We start from the raw sequence: 22,798 nt of genomic DNA, 5'->3' as shown, positions 1-22,798 counted from the left end.
ATTATAGTGAGACTTCTGTAAATATTTAACTATGAGTTCATTCAATTTTCCTAAAAGTGAATGAGATTTTTCTGTAGCCACATTTTTAGTCCATTAAATGTGGTTTAATGTTTATATCAAGTGCACCACTAAAAGTTTCAATTAACACTGACATGCTCATTTCTGAGAATGTATTTATTCTCAGGAGGTCCAATTTTTCATTCAGCCAAGATGGCTTTATCTGCTTGATTTTGGTAGACACTGCTTTCATATTTAGAAGACTATTCCGTCTAATAATGTGTTAAAAGAGTGTAGACCTACACACATAGACGATATTGATTCTGGTGTTATTCTCTGAGCTCCTTCATTATTTTATATACTGTATTATTGACATATAGTTATTTGTGTGTGATATCTTGGAGCTCTAATTCCCTTCACTTCTATTTACCTCCTCCTGGGTTTATTTACATGCAGTATTGCTGCTAATTAGCTTTAGGGAGGGAGGAGGGAGATTTCTGTATATCTCTTGGTTGTGGCCCCATGAAAAGCCAGTCCCCATACCTGGGAGGAACTTCATCTTTCACTCATTACCTTCAGTAAACAGAGCCTGTCCCTCCAGTGACCAACTGCTGTGTTCACAGCTTCTAGTGAGGAACTGAGCAATTTGCCAAATTAATTTTCTCCCCTTCAAGGTAGTTCTCGGTGGGTAATGCCTATGTATATGCATTCTAACTGGATGTCTTCTTGCAAGTATGCTATCCAAGATGGAAAAGTTGGGGATGTTAAAGAAATATCTTTCCTATCCCTTGGGACTGATTTTTATAGATTATTGGAAACTATATTCTTGTGGTTACATTGTAATTATTTTTTTAAAGAGATTTGGCCAATTTTGAATTAATTGAAAGCAAGATACATTGATTTGTTTATACTGAGGGTTTTTATCTGGTCACCTGATGGTAATGAAGAACACAAAGGTTCTGACAATGTTCTTTCATAGATGTTTTATGGAGCTGGCAGCGGCCTTACCTGCTGCCATGTTCACTGACAACTTTTGAGTTCCTTTCTGTCTAGACAGAGTACCCATAGTTGTAACATCTAGGCGTTCCTATTTCATTATTTTTCCCCCCAGCAAAAGCCACACTGAATTTTTCCAGAAGTCAGGATTGACTAGGTGAGATTCTGTGTCTACATGAGCTTCCTGGAAAGGTTAACACACTTTCCTTCTTGAAATCTCTTTAGGGCAGACAGAGGAATTTTTACTCAGACTTCTTTCCACATACAACATCAATAAATATGGAAATTAAGGCTTCAAATCTCACTTCTGATGAAACAATATGCTGTCTAAATTCAGTTAATTGCAAGGTACTTAGTGTTGAAAAACAAAGATATGCTAATCTTATTAAAATACGCCTAGTTAAATTTAGCTATAAATTCCATTCAGGGACTCCTGCTTTATACATTGTTCCAAGTCAGAATGTCTGGAAAGAAAACCACCCACTGTGCAGGATACAGAGTTAGTAATTTGGAAAGGTGAAAAGTTTAATTATGAGTCTATCTTCTGGGGAAAAGTGAAACAAGGCTGAATTCTTAATTTTTTTTTGTTTGTTTAGATTAAACCATCTGAAGGACTCTTTCACATTGTTTACATTCATATTACTCTGACAGTAAGAAAAGCTTTTAACATTTTTTTTTCTGTTTCATTTGAAATGATGTTGTTTTTAATATATACAAATGAGGGAAAGAGTCTTAACTGAAGTAGAGTTCAACACTGTTTAGACAGATTTGATCAATTTTTAATTTTCCAGACAATTAAAGAGTATAGCAGCTAAAGACCTGACTAGGGATTTAGAGACCAGGCTTTCAATCCTGACATTTTTCTCATCTTGTTACATAACATTATAGGCATTATGGAGCCTTTCAACACTTCTATTTTTTTATATGTAGTCTGGAATAAAACAATGATGTATTTAAACATTTTTAGAATACATCAGCTTTTATTTTTATTTATTCTTATAAAATATATGTTCTTTATAGAGTACTTATATAAATTTATATAACATTTATAAAATTCAGATTATATATATATTTACACACACACACATACACACTCTACTATCCATATTCCAACCACTCAGATGTAACTCTTCAGTTTTGGTTCGATTTCTAGCCCCTTGGTCATTCATCTGTGCACACCCGTATGCATCTAATTATCCATTAACAAATAACAGATCATGCGGTAGCTATTTTTTATAAACTTCTATTTTAAATTGCTTTATGGTGACTATCTTTTTTCCCATTAGTAGATATTCTATTAAAATGCGATACTAATTTTATTTTTTAAAAACCACCCATAAGTTATAGAACCATATTGTTGGGCATTTGGTTTGTTCCATTTTTGTTAATCCTTGTAACCATGCTGTAGGGAAAATCTCCATGCAATATATCCTTAGGCACCTCTATGATTATTTAGTCTGATTTAAATTGATTGTGATAATGTATTTTTATATCATGATAATGTATTTTAAATAAGTGTGTATGTAGCTCATCATGGATAAGTATTTATGTCATCTTAATAAAGATATTTTAAGATATTAATTTATTTATTTATATTTGTTCATTTGGGGAGATACAGACACAGAGACAAAGAAAGCACAAGGAGGGGGAGAGGCAGAGGGAGAGGGAGAAGCAGATGCCCTACTGAGCTAAGAGCCTGACATGGGGCTTCATACCAGGACCTAAAGATCATGACCTGAACTGAAGGCAGATACCTAACCATCTGAGCCACCCAGGCACCCCAATAAAGATATTTTAAATAAAATGTTGATTTTTGACCATTTTTGTTATTTTTACATTGATATTTTACATCTGCTTAAAATATACATTACTCAGCTATTTATATTGATTGATCGCTGAAAAATCTGTTTGACTCTGGTGATTATGAGTTAGTAGCAAAAGTGAAAGAAGTCAGGATATTGTCCTCTATAATGGCCACATATAAGAATGGCTTGAGTCTCTGAATTTTTAAAGAAGTTTTTATTATAGAAGAGAGATTTTGGAATCAAATATTGAATATTATGCCTTCCTCACTACTTATAAGCTGTGTGATCTTGGCCAAATTATTCATTTTCTTAAATTTTCAGTGTCCTCGTGAGAAAAATGGGCATATGGTACCTGACTGGACAGGCTGTTTGCAGGTGTGAGTTAGATATCAGTTGTGTAGGGATGCCTGGGTGGCTCAGTGGGTTAAGCCTCTGCCTTCGGTTCAGGTCATGATCTCAGGGTCCTGGAATTGAGCCCTGTGTCGGGCTCTCTGCTCAGCGGGGAGCCTGCTTACCTCCCTCTCTCTGCCTACTTGTGCTCTCTCTCTGTCAAATAAATAAATAAAATCTTAAAAAAAAAATCAGTTGTGTAAAGATTGGAGATGTCAGTGGAGAAACCTTGGCCTGTGCTTCGCTGTGTGTATGATATATGAGACCTATTCAGTCTTATTCACCTTCCTGACCCAAGTACCAGCCAAGCCTTGTGATTCCATGTCCAAAAGCTCTCAGATCCACACACCCTTTTTTCAGACCCATTCTCACCTCCCTGGCCATTTCTCACTTGAACTGCAGCTGTTGTCACAAGCCGAGCTAGTGACCAACTGAAGGGCATTGCTGCCTTTGCAATCTTTGATTCATCAGGCGCATGCAATTTGTAGGGTCTTTGCCTTGCGCATCTCTCCCTGCAACGCTTCCCCTTCCCCAAAAGACCCTTCCCCTGCCTAATCTGAACCTTGCGTACTGGGCACTTTCTTGTCATTCTGCCCTTAGCTTAAAAATTACCCTCTCAGAAAAGCCTTCCTTGGCCCCCCAATCTAGAGTTATACCCTGTAATTTTTCTCTTTTAATCTTTATCAATTGATTGCCAGTTTCCTCACATGTGAAATGGAGGGTGATGTATTGTCTACCTTATGGGATTGTTGGGAACATCAAATGAGTCAGATATATGTCAAGTACTTAGAAATTTTGTGGGGCAGAGACAGTGTTATCTAAAATTAGATATTGTTACCATCTCCATTAAACCACACACATGAACACCATACCACCACCATCACTTTGATCACCCCCACTGCTCCCTCAACTAGTATCACTGGCACCCCCACACTCCCCCCCCATGGTAACCATCGCTTCCAGCACAACCACTGTCCCCACCATTGCCAGCCCCTCCCTCCCACAACAATGCCTGGCGTATACTAGACCATGATTGTTGGCTGAACGGGTGCACTTTAACTATTGCCAGTCGCGTCCTAAGGGATATCCTTCCATTTCATTTCCATCCATTATTCACTGGACTGCAAGTCTGATCATGGCACTCCTTTTAAAATCTAGTGTTTTCATTCCTCAGGTCACATCATGGTCTGATGTAGAGAGGCCTTGAATTTGTCCCTTCACGTCCATCTCCTGATGGTAGTACCCTTGCCCTCCGGCTGTAGTTGCACAGGCCCACTGTAGTTTCCAGAATGGATCAGTCTCTCCTGCTTCTTTACCTTTTACTCATGTCTGGAATTTATTTTGTCATCTCACCAGTCTGGCTAACTTAAATCTATTCTCCAAATTTAAGCTCCTGCATCATTTACTTTTGGAATTACATCCTGAGCCCCATTCCTCCCGCCACACATTGTTGATCAGTACCTCCTCTGTACTTGGCCACTGGAATTCCCATTCATCATCTTCTTTTTTAAAAGTTTTATTTATTAGGAGAAGAATAAATGAAACAAGATGGGATTGGGAGGGAGACAAACCATAAATGACTCTTAATCTCACAAAACAAACTGGGGGTTGCTGCGGGGAGGTGGGATTGGGGGAGGGGGAGCGGGCTATGGACATTGGGGAGGGGAAGCGAACCATAAGAGACTATGGACTCCGAAAAACAACCTGAGGGTTTTGAAGGGTCAGGGGTGGGAGGTTGGGGCAACCTGAGGGTTTTGAAGGGTCAGGGGTGGGAGGTTGGGGGAACAGGTGGTGGGTAATGGAGAAGGCACGTTTTGCATGGAGCACTGGGTGTTGTGCAAAAAGAATGAATACTGTTACGCTGAAAAAATAAATAAAATGAGAAAAAAAAAAAAAAAGAGGTTTGAAAAAAAAAAAAAAAAAAAAAAAAAAAAGTTTTATTTATTTATTTGAGTGAGAGGGAGACAGAGAAAGGGAGAGCACAAGTTAGCAGGGAGCCGAGTGGGGGTGTTGGGAAGGAGGTAGGGGCAGACAGAGTCTCGAGCAGACTCCCCACCCTGTTGAGTGGGAAGCCTGATGGGGGGCTGGATCCTGCAACCTCAAGATCAAGACCCAGCTGAAATCAAGAGTCAGAGGCTCAATCAACAAAACCACTCAGGCGCTCCTCCATTCGTCTTCTATTATGGCACTTATGCTCCACCAAGACGGCAGAGCTTCTTCCCCCCCTGGATGGTGAGGATCGGAATTATGCCTTGCCTGTTGCTGTATTTCCAGCAGGTGGCACATTGATAAGTGCATATTTGATGCACAATAAACATTGGTTGAATGAATAAATAAATGAATTTTCCATTACATTTCTTGTGTGGGTTCGACACCATTCAGTTAATGAAGGAGAGGACTATACTTGCGAGAGAAATGGAAATCTTACAGTAGGTTTCTGGATATCTGGATAGAACTATATTCAAAAGTCTGTTAATAATAAACATAAGTATTATAATGTATTATGTAAGCATTTATACTGAATATATTAGAAACTTGGAATGGGTTGGGGACATAGTTCCTGAGTGCATCAGACACAACTTGTGCACAACAGTCTGTTTCATTTTATTCCAGCTGCTACTGTAAGGACCAGTCCAGTGCAAGTTCCAACCAGTTGGAACTTGCACTGGACTGGTCCTTACAGTAGCAGCTTTAATCACCTCAATATATAATAGCTCCTGTCTCTACTAGTCTGGGAGCTTTCCTGAGTTGGATACTTAACCATGGGAACTGGCTCAACACTCAGGCATAAGCAACCAGGAGTGTGAGTGTGTGTTGGGGGTGGGCAGGAGTTAATAGGGAGTATTGCCTGAGGGGCCACCCTTGACCAACAGGGGCAAAAACCAATGAATAAACGTTTCCCCTTTACCTCCCCCAGGCAGGCAGTTATGACCTGCATCTCAATAAGGCGCCTCAGAAGGTCCTGGCAGGATCCAACACCAGCTGCCTGCAGCAGTGGCCAATTCAATTACACATCCCTATAGCTGCTATCCCTTTGGCCCTGTTTCATCCTCACTAATCCTTCCCTTCTGAGTCTGGGGGTCACCTCCCAATTAAACTACCTGCACACACGCCTTTGTCTCAAACTCTGCTCTCGGGAACATCCAGGCTAATAAGGACTGTTACAGTTCCAGGCTTAAAACTATAGGGAAGTCTCACGCTCTTTCATTCTGGGAAACCACAGTCTTCAAGAATGAGAGTCTTTACAAACATGGAAAATAATTTGGTAGTAATGTGTTTATTTCTCCCTTTTTGAAGACCTGGAATTTATGGACTTTTAATCATATCTACAGAAAATAAGAATTATTTTTCTAACCTCTGACAATACCCTTAAATACTTTGTAAGTTTGGTTGCTGACAGGGTTTCAGTTTTTTGTTTTATTTTGTTCTGTTTTGTCTTGTTTTAGGGATTCAGTTGTTGATGTCTTTCTTTGGTTTTATTAATTAACCATGTATTATTACTATTATGCTTGTGGTAAGCGGCATCCTTTTTTGGGGTTTATTTTAGGAAAGTCTTATGTTGACTATATTGATTGATTATTATCCAAATCCTTTGCTTAAAGAGGGAATATTAAGAAGTTTACTCAAAATTTTCAAAATGGTTAGGCATCTAGGTACAGCTATAGTCCTGAGAATTCATCTGTTCCTTTATCACAGTAAATTCTTACACAGCTCGCAGTTACATTGTTAACCATATACTCAGGTTATGATAGAAGTTTGACGTGGCTCCTACTTCACACTGCTGCCAGGTTGGCGAGAGCCCTCCCTTGTACTAGAAACGTGCAGTGGAATTCTGTAGGTACCATGCCAGAGCCAGGCACTGCCTAACCAGAGGGAGTGATGGATTTTACTGGAAGTGGAGAATGGGATGGGGAGAGGTCATGAAAGCTTCATAGAAAAGGTGACATTGGGGTCTCATCTTCAAAGCAATGCCAGGGATGGTGAGTAGGGAGGGGCAATCCAGAACAAGGAGACAGTGTAAACAAAGTACAACAGCAGGAAGGTGCCTGGGAGGTGGTGGGTGACAATAGATTGGATTTTATTATGCAGGCATTGGGAGCCACTGAAGAACATTGGGTAGGAGGGTGATATGACCAGCAACATGACTTATTGTGAGAATAGAGGCAGGAGATCTAATTTCAAGACTTGCAGTAATCAAGGTGAAAAGCACTGAAATCTTGGTCAAGACTTCCTTGGAGGAAATGGAGAGAAGGGCTTATGTGGGAGTAATGTTAGTAATTAGGGCCTCCCTTGGACAGAAGCAGTGAATCAGTCTGCTTTGCTGAATTGTAGGAAAATTTATTGGTCTAATAGTGCCCTAATAAGCATTAGCTCCTAGGAACGGGGGATGGAGGCCCCAAGCTCATCTATAAAACTTTTCATAAATTTTTATATCGGTTACATCCTTGTTCATGTTTGATTACCTGTTTCCAGGTTGGCACCCTCCACCCACCCCTCCCTCTATGTAACAAGTAATGAGGAATGGGGAGTGAGCTTACAGATATGACTTTTGCACCCATTTCAGAGACGTTTTTCTTAAAAGTCTCATCCAGGAATCCTACTCCTTTGGCAATTGGAGCCCACAGTATCTGACCACAGACTCAGAGAGAGTGTAAAGCTGGGTCCAGGGATTCTAATATCATGTTTTCAATGATCTTTCTTGTGTTTTGCTTAATGTCCAACATGATGATATTTAAACAGCAGCAAGCTTACATAAACCATAATACACATAGAGAGCAAGTAAAGGCAAATCTTTTCAAGTTAAAAAGGGAAAAGAAGAAAACATATTCACGTCTACATATGACAATACACTTACAGAAGATACATGCTAATGTTTTTTCTAAACACATTTAAAGCTACATTCTCATCTTTTTTCAGAAAAATTGAATGTTTTTAGTCATACATGCACTGAAAATGATTTAAATTTGATTCTTCAGGGAAAACATTTGTACAAGTGAATACAGTATAACTGCATCTACTATAAGTTCTTAGAATGCAGTAATAATAATAGTCTACCACTTATATAAAAAAGTAAAATTTTATATACTAATAAAAGTGTGCATGTATGTGTGTGAACTTTGTACACAGCACATTCACACTTAGATATATTTCTATCTGTCTTTTAACATATATATGTGAATATGATGTGTCTGTATGGCAGACAGTGTAACAGAATAAATTTACAGGTAACGACTTTCAGTGGATATCTGTATAAACCAAGTCATAGCAAAAAATAAAATTGACCAACTATGATAAATTGATTGCAAAAATACCCTGAATTTTTACTTGTCCCTGTGTCCATACTTTTGGTAAGATGAGCTTGCAGCTACTCCCAGAGAAGATGAACTGTGTCCTCCTATCCTAAATCTGGTCTGCTTTGTGACTCTTCCAGGCCAACAAAGTATGGCAGAAGTGACTATGTGCTACTTCAGAGCATAGGCCCCAAAAAGCCTTGTCCATGTTTGCTAGGTCTCCTGGTACCCTGTCACTGCAATGAGAGCAAACCTGGGACAGTCGACTGGAAGATGAGAAAGTACACGGAGGAGAGCTGAGTTTTCCCTACCTGAGACCATCCTAAAATAGCCAGCCCCAGTCAACCCACCTGTGGAATACAGATTTCAAGGGGCTGAACAAAATCATCTATCAACCTTTAGACTTAGGATCAAAAGATAAATGTTTATTGTTTTAAGCACTGATGTTTTGTGATTGTTATACAATATTACTATGGCAATAGAGAAAGGAAAAAATTCATTCTTATATAACAGATGCAGAAATAACAGTAAAATTGGTATAATTTAGTAATTATATAATATAGCAAAACAATAAATTGTAATGCATTTCTTTATAAGTTGCAACAGGATATGGAACCTATTCTTAGTATTATATATATATATATTATATTTTAATATATTTTAAGTCAGAACAAGAAAACAACAGAAAAATAAATCTGAAGGAATGTCAATCTCATGGATGCCCTAAATCATAGTAACTGAATAGTAGCATCTAACTGGCAGAAGGAAAAAAATGATTTAATTTAAATAGAGGTGGAATTTTTGTTAACATAATTAATGACTTAAGGAAAAAAATGTAATTTTTTAACTTTTCTATCTTCTCGAAATTTAGAGAATCATCATTTTTTTTTAAAGATTTTATTCATTTATTTGATAGACAGAGATCACAAGTAGGCAGAGAGGCAGGCAGAGAGAGAGAGAGGAGGAAGCAGGCTCCCCGCTAAGCAGAGAGCCCGATGCGAGGCTGGATCCCAGGACCCGAGATCATGACCTGAGCCGAAGGCAGAGGCTTTAACCCACTGAGCCACCCAGGCACCCCGAGAATCATCATTTTGAGTTGTCATTATCCCCTGTGATTCACTTGATCAATGGCATTAACCACAGTTCAGACACTTTTTCTTATAGTAAAGTCATTACTATTTTGAAATAGTCACGTATAGACAAATGATGCATTATCTTTTTTACCAATTCTCTTAAAATATTAGAATCCTAGAGCTGGTAACATACTCCCAGACACTTACTTAAAACAGAAAAAAAGAACATGTAAGGGAAAGGAAACTGGAGGGAAAAAAAAATCAGAGATACAAGAGGAAAGCCAGAAAGAAACAGCCAAAGGAGGGGATAATTCCGAGGAAAGAGTGGTCAATAGGGTTAAATGCTTTTGGAAGGTTCAGATGGTATTGAAAATGACCAATTCAATTTGACAATATGCCATTAGTGATCTTAGTCAGAGTAGTTTACATGGTGTTGTGTGGACATTGCTCTGGGTTGGACAAATAAGCTGTAGGAGATAAAGGCAGTACATGTAAATCTTCCCTTTGAAGAAGTTGACTGTAAGAAATAAGAAAATAGTATTGAATCTAAAAGGAGATAGAGGATCAACTGTGTTTTTACCTTTTTTAATGATGAAAAATATTTAAAGAATATGTCAAATTGGTGGTATAGGAATCAGTACAAAGATGAGCATAGTAAGAATAATGAAATAACCATATTCAAAGAAGAGCCTGCTATGGTCAGTGATTTATTGGAATTTAAAATTTCAGACATAATTCAGTTATGGAAGGCTGAAGACAGACTGTGATCATAGGAGGGGGTGCTGACAGAGACTTAGGGACTTTGAAAGGTATTGGCAGGATTTTTGACATGGATATTGATGGATATTTTCACTGGGTATAGAATCATAAGTTGCTAATATTTTTCTTTAAGCACATTAAAGGTGTATGTAATTCCATTGTCTTATACAGTTGGCTGGTTAGAACTGTGAGACCCACTTGTACATGGATTTTTTTAAAAGTAAGTGTAGTACAGTACTATAAATATATTTTTTTCCTTATGACTTTCCTAACATTTTTTTCTTTAGCCTATTTTATTGTAAAAATACAATATATAATACACCAAATATGTGCTGAGTTATTGATAAGGCTTCTGGTCAACAGAAGTAGTTATTACTACTTAAGATTTTGGGGAGTCAAAAATTATACAAGAGTTTTTGACTGCATGGGGATTAGTGAGTCAGTGCCTCTAACCTCCATGTTGTTCAAGAGTCAACTGTTTATTCTTTGAGTTTCAGAAATTTTATTATGATATACCTAAATGTTTAAATTCTGCTTGAGGTCTGCTAATCTTCTTGGACCTGAGGGGTCATTTATAAGTTTTGAAAATTTTTTTTGATAATATTTATTCTTTCCTATTCTCTTTATCCTTTTTCAGAGACTTCAATTACATATATTACAGAATTATCCTAGAGGCCTCCTATGCTCTGTTCATTTTTTTTTCATTTTTTTAAAGATTATTTATTTATTTATTTGACACAGAGAGAGAGAGAGAGAGAGAGAGATAGATCACAAGTAGGCAGAGAGGCAGGCGGAGAGAGAGGGGGTGGGGCTCGATCCCAGGACCCTGAGATCATCACCTGAGCTGAAGGCAGAGGCTTAACCCACTGAGCCACCCAGGCGCCCCTTTTTTTCATTTTTTAATCCATGTTACAATTTGGATATTTTCAGTGCATTTGTCTTTGAATTCACATATCCTTTCTTCTGCTGTGTCAGTCTATTAGCTCATCCACTGAATTCTTCATTTCAGATATTAGATCTTTCAGTACAGAATTTTTATTTGAAATTTTAGAACTCCTAATTCTGTGATGAAATTCCCTGTCTGCTCATTCATTCTATCCATATTTTCCTCTAAATTCTTAAACATTTTTATGATAATTATTGTCTGGAATCCTTATTGGCTAATTTCAACAGCAGGGGCAATTCTTAATCTACCTCTGTTGAGTTTTTTCCTCTTGATTATTGGTGAATTTTCTACTTCTTTCCAATCCTTAAATTTTAAATGTATGCTGGACATTTTTAAAAAACAAAAAAGCAGCAGAGATTAAACTAGATATTTTTTTGTTTTGGTTTATTTTTCTCAGATAGGGTATTTATTCCATTTCCTCTATAAGACAGGGTAAGAGGGTGACCATTCAGATTCCACCCTGAGTCAAGCTGAGCTGGGGATTAGCTACAGCTTTATTCAATTTCAGTTATCCTGTGGTTTCAAATGAGATTATAGGGATCTCTCTTTGCCCTTCAGTTTAATTACCCTCGCCATCATAGAGAGAATTATTTTGCTGATATTATCAGGATTTGGGCTGGCAGGAAGTTGGGTTCCAGCTTTAGTTAGTTTCAGTTTTCCTCTAAATTCAATAGCAGCAGCACCCTGGAACTTAAGCACTAAAATAGCACTACAAAATTGCTTTCTACTTTCCAGTTCCACTCCGAAGATACCTTATTCAACAATACTCCCGCTGGGTGGAATTGTTAGGCTAATTGATTCATTTTGTATTTGGGACACTTCCAGAATTCAATCTATCATGCCAGCTCCCATTGTTCTTAAAAGTTTGGCTTGCTTCTTCTCATCCCAGAAAAGTCTTTCTACTTATGGCAGGCCCTGATCTCTGTCCACTCATGCCCAGGTGAGGCAATGCCCAGTCCCAAATATGGAGGAAGTTCTGAGGTCTGCTAATCTATGAAAGACTTGCTCCTCTCTGAAATTTAGTTTATTTAAACTACTTTGGAATCACCAATTATTAATGGCATATTTTTAGTTTATCTCATATCTTCTTTTTATAGCAAGAGTGAAGATCTTTCATGATCTACATTTTAACTGAAAATGAAACTCCTCCACATGGACATTGATGTCATGTGACAATGACAGTAGATTTTGAGATGAAAATAAAAACTTGGGGCACCTGGATGGCTCAGTGGGTTAAAGCCTTTGCCTTCGGCTCGTGTCGTGATCCCAGGGTCCTGGGATAGAGCCCCACATCAGGCTCTCTGCTCAGCAGGGATCCTGCTTCCTTTCCTCTCTCTCGGCCTGCCTCTGCCTACTTGTGATCTCTGTCTGTCAAATAAATAAATAAAATCTTAAAAAACAAAACAAAACAAAACTTGAACTATTGCCAAAGTCCTTACAAAACAAATGACTGTGTGTGAGTGGGTGGGAGAATGAGGTAGGCTGTGATGGTTTTGATAATTGGATTAGTAGATGACTTTAAAGGAAAAAAATGGTGTGATGTAACTATAATTCATCAGTTCAGAAAATGAATGGACAAAGATACAAAAGGTTGAGGATAAAAGATACTTTACTTACAATGAAATAAAAGGCCAGAGGAAATAATAGGAAGGAGGATCCACAGAGCTGGAAGGTAGGGTAGCTGAGAAGAAACATAATTTGAGAGTGATAATATGTAAGAATATGCTTGACTAGAATTTCTTGATTTTGGCAAGTGGCCAAAGATAGAGATAAACGGTCTGGTTAGAGTGATGGCTCCATGAAGTAAGACACCTGTGCTGAGTGAGGCCTTTTGAGGCCAGCAGACTATAGTTGAGTTGAGGCCAGCAGACTATAGTTGAGTTGAGAATCTCCGCTAGTGACTTTTGAAGATGTTTTCTCCTCACAGTTCACCAGAACTCAGACTATTTGTGTTCTTCACTGCAAATATTCTTTCAAGAGAGAGAATCTCAGAGCTATGGAGGGTAGAACTGATTAGGCAAAGATTCGATAGAGAACTAAATTATTTTGTGACATCTTTGAATTTAAAGGGTATCAACAACATCTGTTGACTATTGTGCTAGGACTCGATGTATAAAGATACTATCCTTGCCTTACAATACGCATTATTTTAATATGGTGTCTGAATCCTCATGGAAGTGTTGCTAGAGTTGGTTACTCTACTGGTATATGAAAGCTTTCCATGTCTGTAAAATATAAGCTGAAATGCAAAGCAATAATTTGAAGTATTTCAGATAGATTTTATATTTTAATTATAAATAGATAAATTAATCTTCCTTTTCCTTTGAGTGTGTAGACAAAGTATGAGAGAGACAGAAGATTTTATATTTTAATTATAAATAGATGATTAATTTTCCTTTTCCTTTGAGTGTGTAGACAAAGTATGAGAGAGACATCTCAGATGCCCTATGATGTCCACATGGAGTAAACCAGCTCTGGTACAAACCAAGGTATGCCTCCACATTACACTCTAAATTCAAAATTGTAACTGTTTAGGAAGCATAGCAACAGCAACAACAACAAAAACAATGATAACAACAGCTGTGTTTTTAAAAGTAAATTCCTGGTGTGAACAATAAAGCTGACAGGTATCCATTTTTGTTAACAAATAGTTCTATTTTTGCTTTGTAAGTGGTGACAGCACATTGCTTAATCACAGAATTGTTTTGGGAGACTGGATCTCCTGCATCTTCAGGGTTCCCAGACTCTCACAAACACAAGGTCTTGTGAAAAAGGCTGACTTCACATTTTTATTCATGACACATTAATAGGAGTCAATATTTTTAGTATCTTAGACTCAAAATAATTTGAATTTATGGTATAATGAATCTAGACAAATTCCAATTACTTACAATAATTGCTCTGATTGAGGAACTCACTTTGAGCATGACACCATGAACTTGGGCATTTTTTAGATTATAGAATAGTTATGATTTCATTTAAAAAAAACTATTTCTATTTGAGAGAGGGAGCACAAATGGGGGGCAGAGGGGCAGAGGCAGGGGGAGAAGCAGACTCCCCACTGAGCAGGAAGCCTGACATGGGCCTCCATCCCAGGACACTGAGATCATGACCTGAGCCAAAGGCAAACACTTAATGAACTGAACCACTCAGATGCCCTATGATTTCATTTTTTAAAAAATTAATAAGCTTTATTTATTATTTAATGAACTTCATTTTTTACAGTCATTTTAGGTTCATAGAAAAATTGAGCAGAAGGTACAGGGATTTCTCATATTATCTGTGGTCCCACATCAGAGTGGTACATTTTTTACAATTAATGAACCTACATTTTGACACATCATTATTACCTAAATCCATAGCTTATATTAGGGTCCACTCTTAGTGTTGTATATTCAATGGGTTTGACCAAGTGTATAATGACATGTATCTATTACAATAGTACCATACAGAGAATTTTCGCTGACTTAAAAATCCCCTATGCTCTCCCTATTCAACATTCCCCTGACTGATATCTGACAATAATTAGCCTATTGATATTCTGTAGTTTTGTTTTTTCCAAAATATCATATAGTTGGAATCATGTAATATATAATCATTTTAGATTGACTTTTTCCATTTAGTAATAAACATTTATAGCTTCCTCATATCTTTTCATGAGATGATATATCATTTCTTTTTAGTGTTGATTAATATATTCTATTGTCTCAATGTATCACAGTTTATTCTTCCATTCATCTACTGAAGAATACCGTGGTTGCATCCAAATTTTGTCAATTATGTGTAAGGCTGCTAAAAACATTCATGTAGAGGTTTTTACTGGATATAAATTTTTAATTCATTTGGTTAAATAGCAAGAAGTCCAATTGCTGGATTTCATGATCAGGATACTTTTAGTTTTGTAAGAAACTTCCAAACTGTCTTCCAAAATGGCTATATCATTGTGCATTCATTCCAGCAATGAATGAGAGTCTCTGTTACTCCACAGCCTTGCCAGCATTTAATATTGTCAGTGTTTTGAGTTTTGTCCATTCTAACAATGTGTGTTATTACCTCCTTGTTTTAATTTGCAATTTCCTAATGGCATATGGTGTCGAACATCTTTTCATATACCTAGTTACCATCTCTGTAACTTTTCGGTGTGGTGTCCATTCAGATCTTTCGTCCATATTTTAGTTGGGTTGTTCTTTTTCTTATGGTTTTCTTATTGTTGAGTTCTTTGCATAGTTCGTATAACATTTATTTATCAGTTGTTTCTTTTGAAAATATTTTCTCCTGCTCTGTAGCTTGTCTTTTCATTCTCTTGACCATGTCTTTCATAGAGCAAAAGTTTTTAATTTTAATAGGTATAAATTATCATTCACTTCTTTCATGGATAGTACTATTGGTGTTGTCTCTAAAAATCACTGCCATACTCAATTTCACTTGTATCCTATGTATCCTATGTTATCTTCTAGGGGTTTTATAGGTTTGCATTTTATAATTAGGTATATACCAAATGGATTATAGAATCTATTTGAGTTTGTGAAGTTTTAAGTCTGTCTAGATTCATTTATTGGCAGGTGAATGTCCAGTTTGTCTGAAAATACTATCATTTGTTGAAAATACTATCTTTGCTTCATTGTGTCATCTTTGCTCCTTTGTCCAAGATCCGTTGACTGTATTTATGTGGGTTTATTTCTGGTTTCTCTATTCTATTCTATTGATCTATTTGCCTATTCTTTGGCCAACACTACCCTGTCTTGATTAAGTCTGTATTGAAGTCGGCTAATGTTAGTCTGTCAACTTTGTTCTCTTTCAATATTGAGTTGGCTCTTCTGCATCTTTACCTCTCTAAATAAATTTAAAAGTTAGTTTACTGATAACCACGAAATAACTTGCTGGGATTTTGATTGGTTTGATGTTGAATCTATAGACCAAGTTGGGAAGAGTCAACATTTTGAGAATCAACATTTTTTTTTTTAAGATTTTATTTATTTATTTGACAGAGAGAGAGATCACAAGTTGGCAGAGAGGCAGGCAGAGAGAGAGAGGGAAGCAGGCTCCCTGCGGAGCAGAGAGCCCAATGCGGGGCTCGATCCCAGGACCCTGAGATCATGACCTGAGCCAAAGGCAGAGGCTTAATCCACTGAGCCACCCAGGCGCCCCGAGAATCAACATTTTGAGAATATTGAATTCCTATCCATGAATATGAAATATTTATTTATTTAATTCTTCTTTGATAGCTTTTATCAGAGTATTGCAGTCTTCCTCTTTTAGAGCTTATGCATATTATGTTAAATTTATACCTAAATATTTCATTTTTGGGAGATGCTAATATAAATGATAATGTTCTTTTTTTAAAAATAATGTTCTTTTAATTTCAAATTCCAGTGGCTCATTGCTGGTATTTAGGAAAGTGATCAACATTTTTGTATTAATTACCCAGGGATACAAGTTCCTACAACTTCACTATAATCATTATTTAATTCCAGAATTTTTTTGTGGATATTTTAAGATTTTGTACGTAGGCAATCATGTCATCTATGAACAATGATAGTTTTATTTCTTTATTCCCAATATACCTCCTACTTCCTTTTTGTATCTTGTGTTAGTTAGCACCTCCAATACAATGTTGAAAAACAATGGGGCAATATCTTTGCCTTATTCCTGATCTTAGAGGGGAAGTTTGAGTTTCAAGTCCCTAAGCTATAGGTTTTTGGTAGATGTTCTTTTTCAAGTTGAGGAAGTTCCATTCATTCTTACTTTACTCAGAGTTTGTATCATTAATGGATATTGGAGTTTGTCAAATACTTTTTCTACATCTGTTGATATTGATCATATGTGTTTCTGCTTTAGTTTGTTGATGTGATGGATTACACTAATTAATTTTGAAATGCTGAACAGCCTTGCATACCTGGGATAAATTCCAGTTGGCTGTGGTGTATAATTATTTTTATACATTGTTAAATTCTATTTGTTACTATTTTATTGAGAGTTTTGTATCTATGCTCATGAGAAATATGGTCTGTAGTTTGCCTTTCTTGTAATGTCTTCCTCTGGCTTTGGTATTAGGGTTATGCTGGCTTCAAAGAGTGAGATGGAATATACTCTCCTGGCTTCTGGTTTTTGTTTTTGTTTTTGTTTTTTTTTTGATTCCAGTATATTTTGTTAACTAATATAACTGTGTTATATGTTTCACATGTACAATGTAGTGATTCAAAAAATCTGTACATTATTCACTGCTCATCATGATAAATGTATTCTTTTTTTAATTTTTAAAATTTATTTAATTTCTTTTCAGTGTACCAGAATTCATTGTTTATGCACCACACCCAGTGCTCCATGCAATACGTGCCCTCCATAATACCTACCACCAGGCTCACACAACCTCCCACCCCTCACTCCTTCAAAACCCTCAGATTGTTTTTCAGTCCATAGTCTCTCATGGTTCGTCTCCCCCTCCAATTTCCCCCAACTCCCTTCTCCTCTCCATCTCTCCATGTCCTCCATGTTATTTCTTGTGCTCCACAAATAAGTGAAACCATATGATAATTGACTCTCTCTGCTTGACTTATGTCACTCAGCATAATCTCTTCTGGTCTCGACCATGTTGATACAAAAGTTGGGTATTCATCCTTTCTGATGGAGCCATAATACTCCATTGTATATATGGACCACATCTTCCTTATCCATTCATCCATTGAAGAACATCTTGGTTCTTTCCACAGTTTGGTGATCATGGCCATTGCTGCTATGAACATTGGGGTACATATGGCCCTTCTTTCACTACATCTGTATCTTTGGGGTAAATGCCCAGTAGGGCAATTGCAGGGTCATAGGGAAGCTCTATTTTTAATTTCTTAAGGAATCTCCACACTGTTTTCCATATTGGCTGCACCAACTTGCATTCCTACCAACAGTGTAAAGGTGTTCCCCTTTCTCCATATCCTCTCCAACACATGTTGTTCCCTGTCTTGCTAATTTTGGCCATTCTAACTAGTGTAAGGTGGTATCTCAATGTGGTTTTAATCTGAATCTCCCTGATGGCTAGTGATGAACCTTTTTTCATGTGTCTGTTAGCCATTTGTATGTCTTCATTGGAGAAGTGTCTGTTAATGTCTTCTGCCCATTTTTTTGACATGATTCTCTGTTTTTTTTGGATGTTGAGTTTGAGGAGTTCTTTATAGATCCTGGATATCAACCTTTTGTTTGTACTGTCATTTGCAAGTATCTTCTCCCATTCCTTGGGTTGCCTCTTTGTTTTGTTGACTGTTTCCTTTGCCTTTGGAGACATATCTTGAAAGAAGTTGCTGTGGCTGGTATCGAGGAGGTTACTGCATATGTTCTCCTCTAGGATTCTGATGGATTCCTGTCTCACGTTGAGGTTTTTTATCCATTTCGAGTTTATCTTTGTGTACGGTGTAAGAGAATGGTCGAGTTTCATTCTTCTACATACAGCTGTACAATTTTCCCAGCACCATTTATTGAAGAGACTGTCTTTTTTCCACTGCATATTTTTTTCCTGATTTGTTGAAGATTATTTGACCATAGAGTTGAGGGTCCATCTCTGGGCTCTCTACTCTGTTCCACTGGTCTATGTGTCTGTTGTTGTGACAGTACCATGCTGTCTTGGTGATCACAGTTTTGTAGTAAAGCTTGAAATCAGGCAACGTGATGCTCCCAGTTTTGTTTTTCTTTTTCAACATTTCCTTGGCAATTCAGGGTCTCTTCTGATTCCACACAAATTTTAGGATTGTTTGCTCCAGCTCTTTGAAAAATGCTGGTGGAATTTTTATCAGAATGGCATTGAAAGTATAGATTGCTCTAGGCAGTATAGACATTTTAACAATGTTTATTTTTCCAATCCATGAGCATGGAATGGTCTTCCATATTTTTCCTGTCTTCTTTGATTTCTTTCATGAGTGTTCTCTAGTTCCTCGAGTACAGATCCTTTACCTCTTTGGTTACATTTATTCCCAGGTACCAATGGTTCTTGGTGCTATAGTAAATGGAATCGATTCTCCAATTTCCCTTTCTGTATTTTCATTGTTAGTGTATAAGAAAGCCACTGATTTCTGTACATTGACATTGTATCCTCCCACATTACTGAATTGCTGTATGAGTTCTAGTAGTTTGGGGGTGGAGTCTTTGGGGTTTACCATATAAAGTATCATGTCATCTGCAAAGAGAGAGTTTGACTTCTTCATTGCCAATTTGAATACCTTTTATTTCTCTTTGCTGTCTGATTGCTGTTGCTAGGACTTCTAATACTATGTTGAACAAGAGTGATGAGAGTGGGCATCCTTGTCGTGTTCCTGATCTTAAAGGGAAGGCTGTGAGTTTTTTCCCATTGAGGATACTATTTTCTGTGGGTTTTTCATAGATAGACTGTATGAAGTTGAGGAATGTTCCCTCTATTCCTATACTTTGAAGCGTTTTAATCAGGAACAGATGCTGGATTTTGTCAAATGTTTTTTCTGCATCAATTGAGAGGACCATGTGGTTCTTCTCTCTTCTCTTATTGATTTGTTCTATCACATTGATTGATTTGTGAATGTTGAACCAACCTTGCAACCCAGGGATGAATCCTACCAGGTCATAGTGGATAATCTTTTTTTTTTTTTTTTAAAGATTTTATTTATTTATTTGACAGAGAGAGATCACAAGTAGATAGAGAGGCAGGCAGAGAGAGAGAGAGAGAGAGAGAGGGAAGCAGGATCCCTGCTGAGCAGAGAGCCCGATGCAGGACTTGATCCCAGGACCCTGAGATCATGACCTGAGCCGAAGGCAGCGGCTTAACCCACTGAGCCACCCAGGCGCCCCCATAGTGGATAATCTTTTTAATGTACTATTGGATCCTATTAACTAGGATCTTGTTGAGAATCTTAGCATCCATATTCATCAGGGATATTAGTCTGAAATCCTCCTTTTTGGTGTGGTCTTTGCCTGGTTTGGGGATCAGGGTAAGGCTGGCTTCATAAAAAGAGTCTGAAAGTTTTTCTTCTGTTTCAATTTTTTGAAACAGCTTCAGGAGAATAGGTGTTATTTCTTCCTTGAAAGTTTGATAGAAGTCCCCAGGGAATCCATCACATCCTGGGCTCTTGTTTTTTGGGAGGTTTTTGATCACTGCTTCTATTTCTATCTGTTACTAGATATCGGTCTATTGAGGTTGTCAATTTCTTTCTGGTTCAATTTTCGAAGTTTATAGCTTTCCAGGAATGCATCCATTTCATCTAGGTTGCTTAACTTATTGGCATATAACCGTTGATAATAATGTCTGATGATTGTTTATATTTCCTTGGTGTTAGTTGTGATCTCTCCCTTTCATTCATAATTTTATTAATTTGGGCCTCTCTCTTTTCTTTTGGATTAGTTTGGTCAATGGTTTATTGATCTTATTGATTCTTTCAAAAAACCAGCTTCTAGTTTCATTGATGCATTCTACTATATCTCTAATTTCTATCTCATTGATCTCTGCTCTAATCTTGATTATTTTCCTTCTTGTGTGTGGAGCTGGCTTAATTTGTTGTTGATTCTCCAGTTCTTTAAGGTGTAGAGAAAGCTGGTGTATTCTGGATTTTTCAATTTTTTTGAGGGAGGCTTGGATGGCTATGTATTTCCCCCTTAGGACTGCCTTTGCTCTATCCCTTAGGTTTTGGACAGAAGTGTCTCCATTCTCATTGGTTTTCATGAATTTTTTAAGTTCTTTGATTTCCTGGTTGATCCAAGCATTCTTAAGCAAGGTGGTCTTTAGCTTCCAAGTGTTTGAATTCCTTCCAAACTTTTCCTTTTGGTTGAGCTCCAGTTTCAAAGCATTGTGATCTGAGAATATGCAGGGAATAATCTCAATCTTTTGGTATCAGTTGAGCCCGGATTTGTGACCCAGTATGTGGTCTATTCTGGAGAAGGTTCCATGTGCACTCAAGAAGAATGAGTATTCTGTTGTTTTAGGGTGGAATGTTCTGTATATATCTATGAGGTCCATCTGGTCCAATGTGTCATTCAGTGCTCTTGTTTCTTTATTGATTTTCTGCTTGGATTATATGTCTATTACTGAGAGTGGCATGTTAAGATCTCCTACTTTTAATATATTAATATCAATATGACTATTTGATTAACAGTTTTCTTAGGTAATTGACTGCTACCTTATTGGGGGAATAAATATTTACAATTGTTAGATCATCTTGGTGGATAGTTCCTTTAAGAATGATGTAGTGTCCTTCTGTATCTCTGACTAGAGTCTTTAGTTTAAAATCTAATTTATGTGATGTGAGAATTGCTATGCCAGCCTTCTTTGGAGGCCCATTGGTATGAAAGATGCTTCTCCATCCCTTCACTTTCAGTCTAGATGTATTCTTAGGTTCAAAATGGGTCTCTTGTAGACGACATGTAGTTGGGTCCTGTCGTTTTATCCAGTGTTCAACCCTGTGTCGTTTTATGGGCACATTTAGGCCATTCATGTTGAGAGTGATTATTGAGAGATACGTTTTTATTGACATCAAGTTATCTGTGAAGTCTTTGTTTCTATAGATTGTCTCCATATATTTCTGTTCAGTGATATTCTCTCTTTTTTTTTTTTTTTTACAGAACCCCCCTTACTATTTCTTGCAGTGTTGGCTTGGTGGTCACATACTCTTTTAAACCTTGCCAGTCTTGGAAGCTCTTTATCTCTCCATCCATTTGAATATCAGTATTGCTGGATAAATTATTCTTGGCTTCATGTTCTTCTCATTTAGTCCCCTGAATATATCTTGTCAGTCCTTTCTGGCTTGCCAGGTTTCTGTGGACAGGTCTGTTGTTATTCTGATGGGCTTTCCTCTGTATGTAAGGGATTTCTTCCCCCTAGTTGCTTTAAAGAGCTCCTGTCTCAAATTATGATTCATCAGTTTCACAATGAGGTGTCTCGAGGTCTTTCTAGATTCTATGATCTTGGAGGGAGACATTTCTGCCTCTAGTACACGAATTCTGGTTCTATTTGACAGATTGAGAATATTTTCATGGAGAATTTGTTCAACTATATCTTCTACTCTTCTTTCTTTCTCCTCCCCCATCAGGGCTTCCAACAATTCTGACATTGGAATGTGTCATGGTGTCATTTATCTCCCTAATTTTGTTTTCATGGCTTCTAAGCTGTTTGTTCCAGGCTTCCTCCTGATCCTTTTTCTCTGTTTGTCCTCCAGATCACTAATTCTATCTTCTGCCCCTGTTACCCTACCTTTTAGAGAATTTAGATTAGATTGGGTTTCATTGAGAGCATTGTTAACAACATCCCTGGTGGCTTTCACTTCTGCCCTAATCAACTCCATTTTGTTATCAAAGGCTTTCTCTAACCTAGCTATTGCCTGGATAATTGTTAGCCTGAATTCCCTTTCTGACATACTGTTTATGTCCATATCCAAAGCTCTGATGGATAGGGCCCAGTCTCCGAATTTTTCTTCTGTTGGGCCTTCCTCCTCCTAGTCATTTTGGTGAGAGATGGCTGAATGGATGTGTAGCTGAATGTATCAATCATGGTACAGGCAAGGTGCACCCTGGGACGCTTCTGAGCAATTAAGAGTC

This window comes from Meles meles, chromosome 7 (genome assembly GCF_922984935.1).
Source record: "Meles meles chromosome 7, mMelMel3.1 paternal haplotype, whole genome shotgun sequence".
Lineage (NCBI taxonomy): Eukaryota > Metazoa > Chordata > Mammalia > Carnivora > Mustelidae > Meles > Meles meles.
This window is presented reverse-complemented; position numbering follows the sequence as displayed.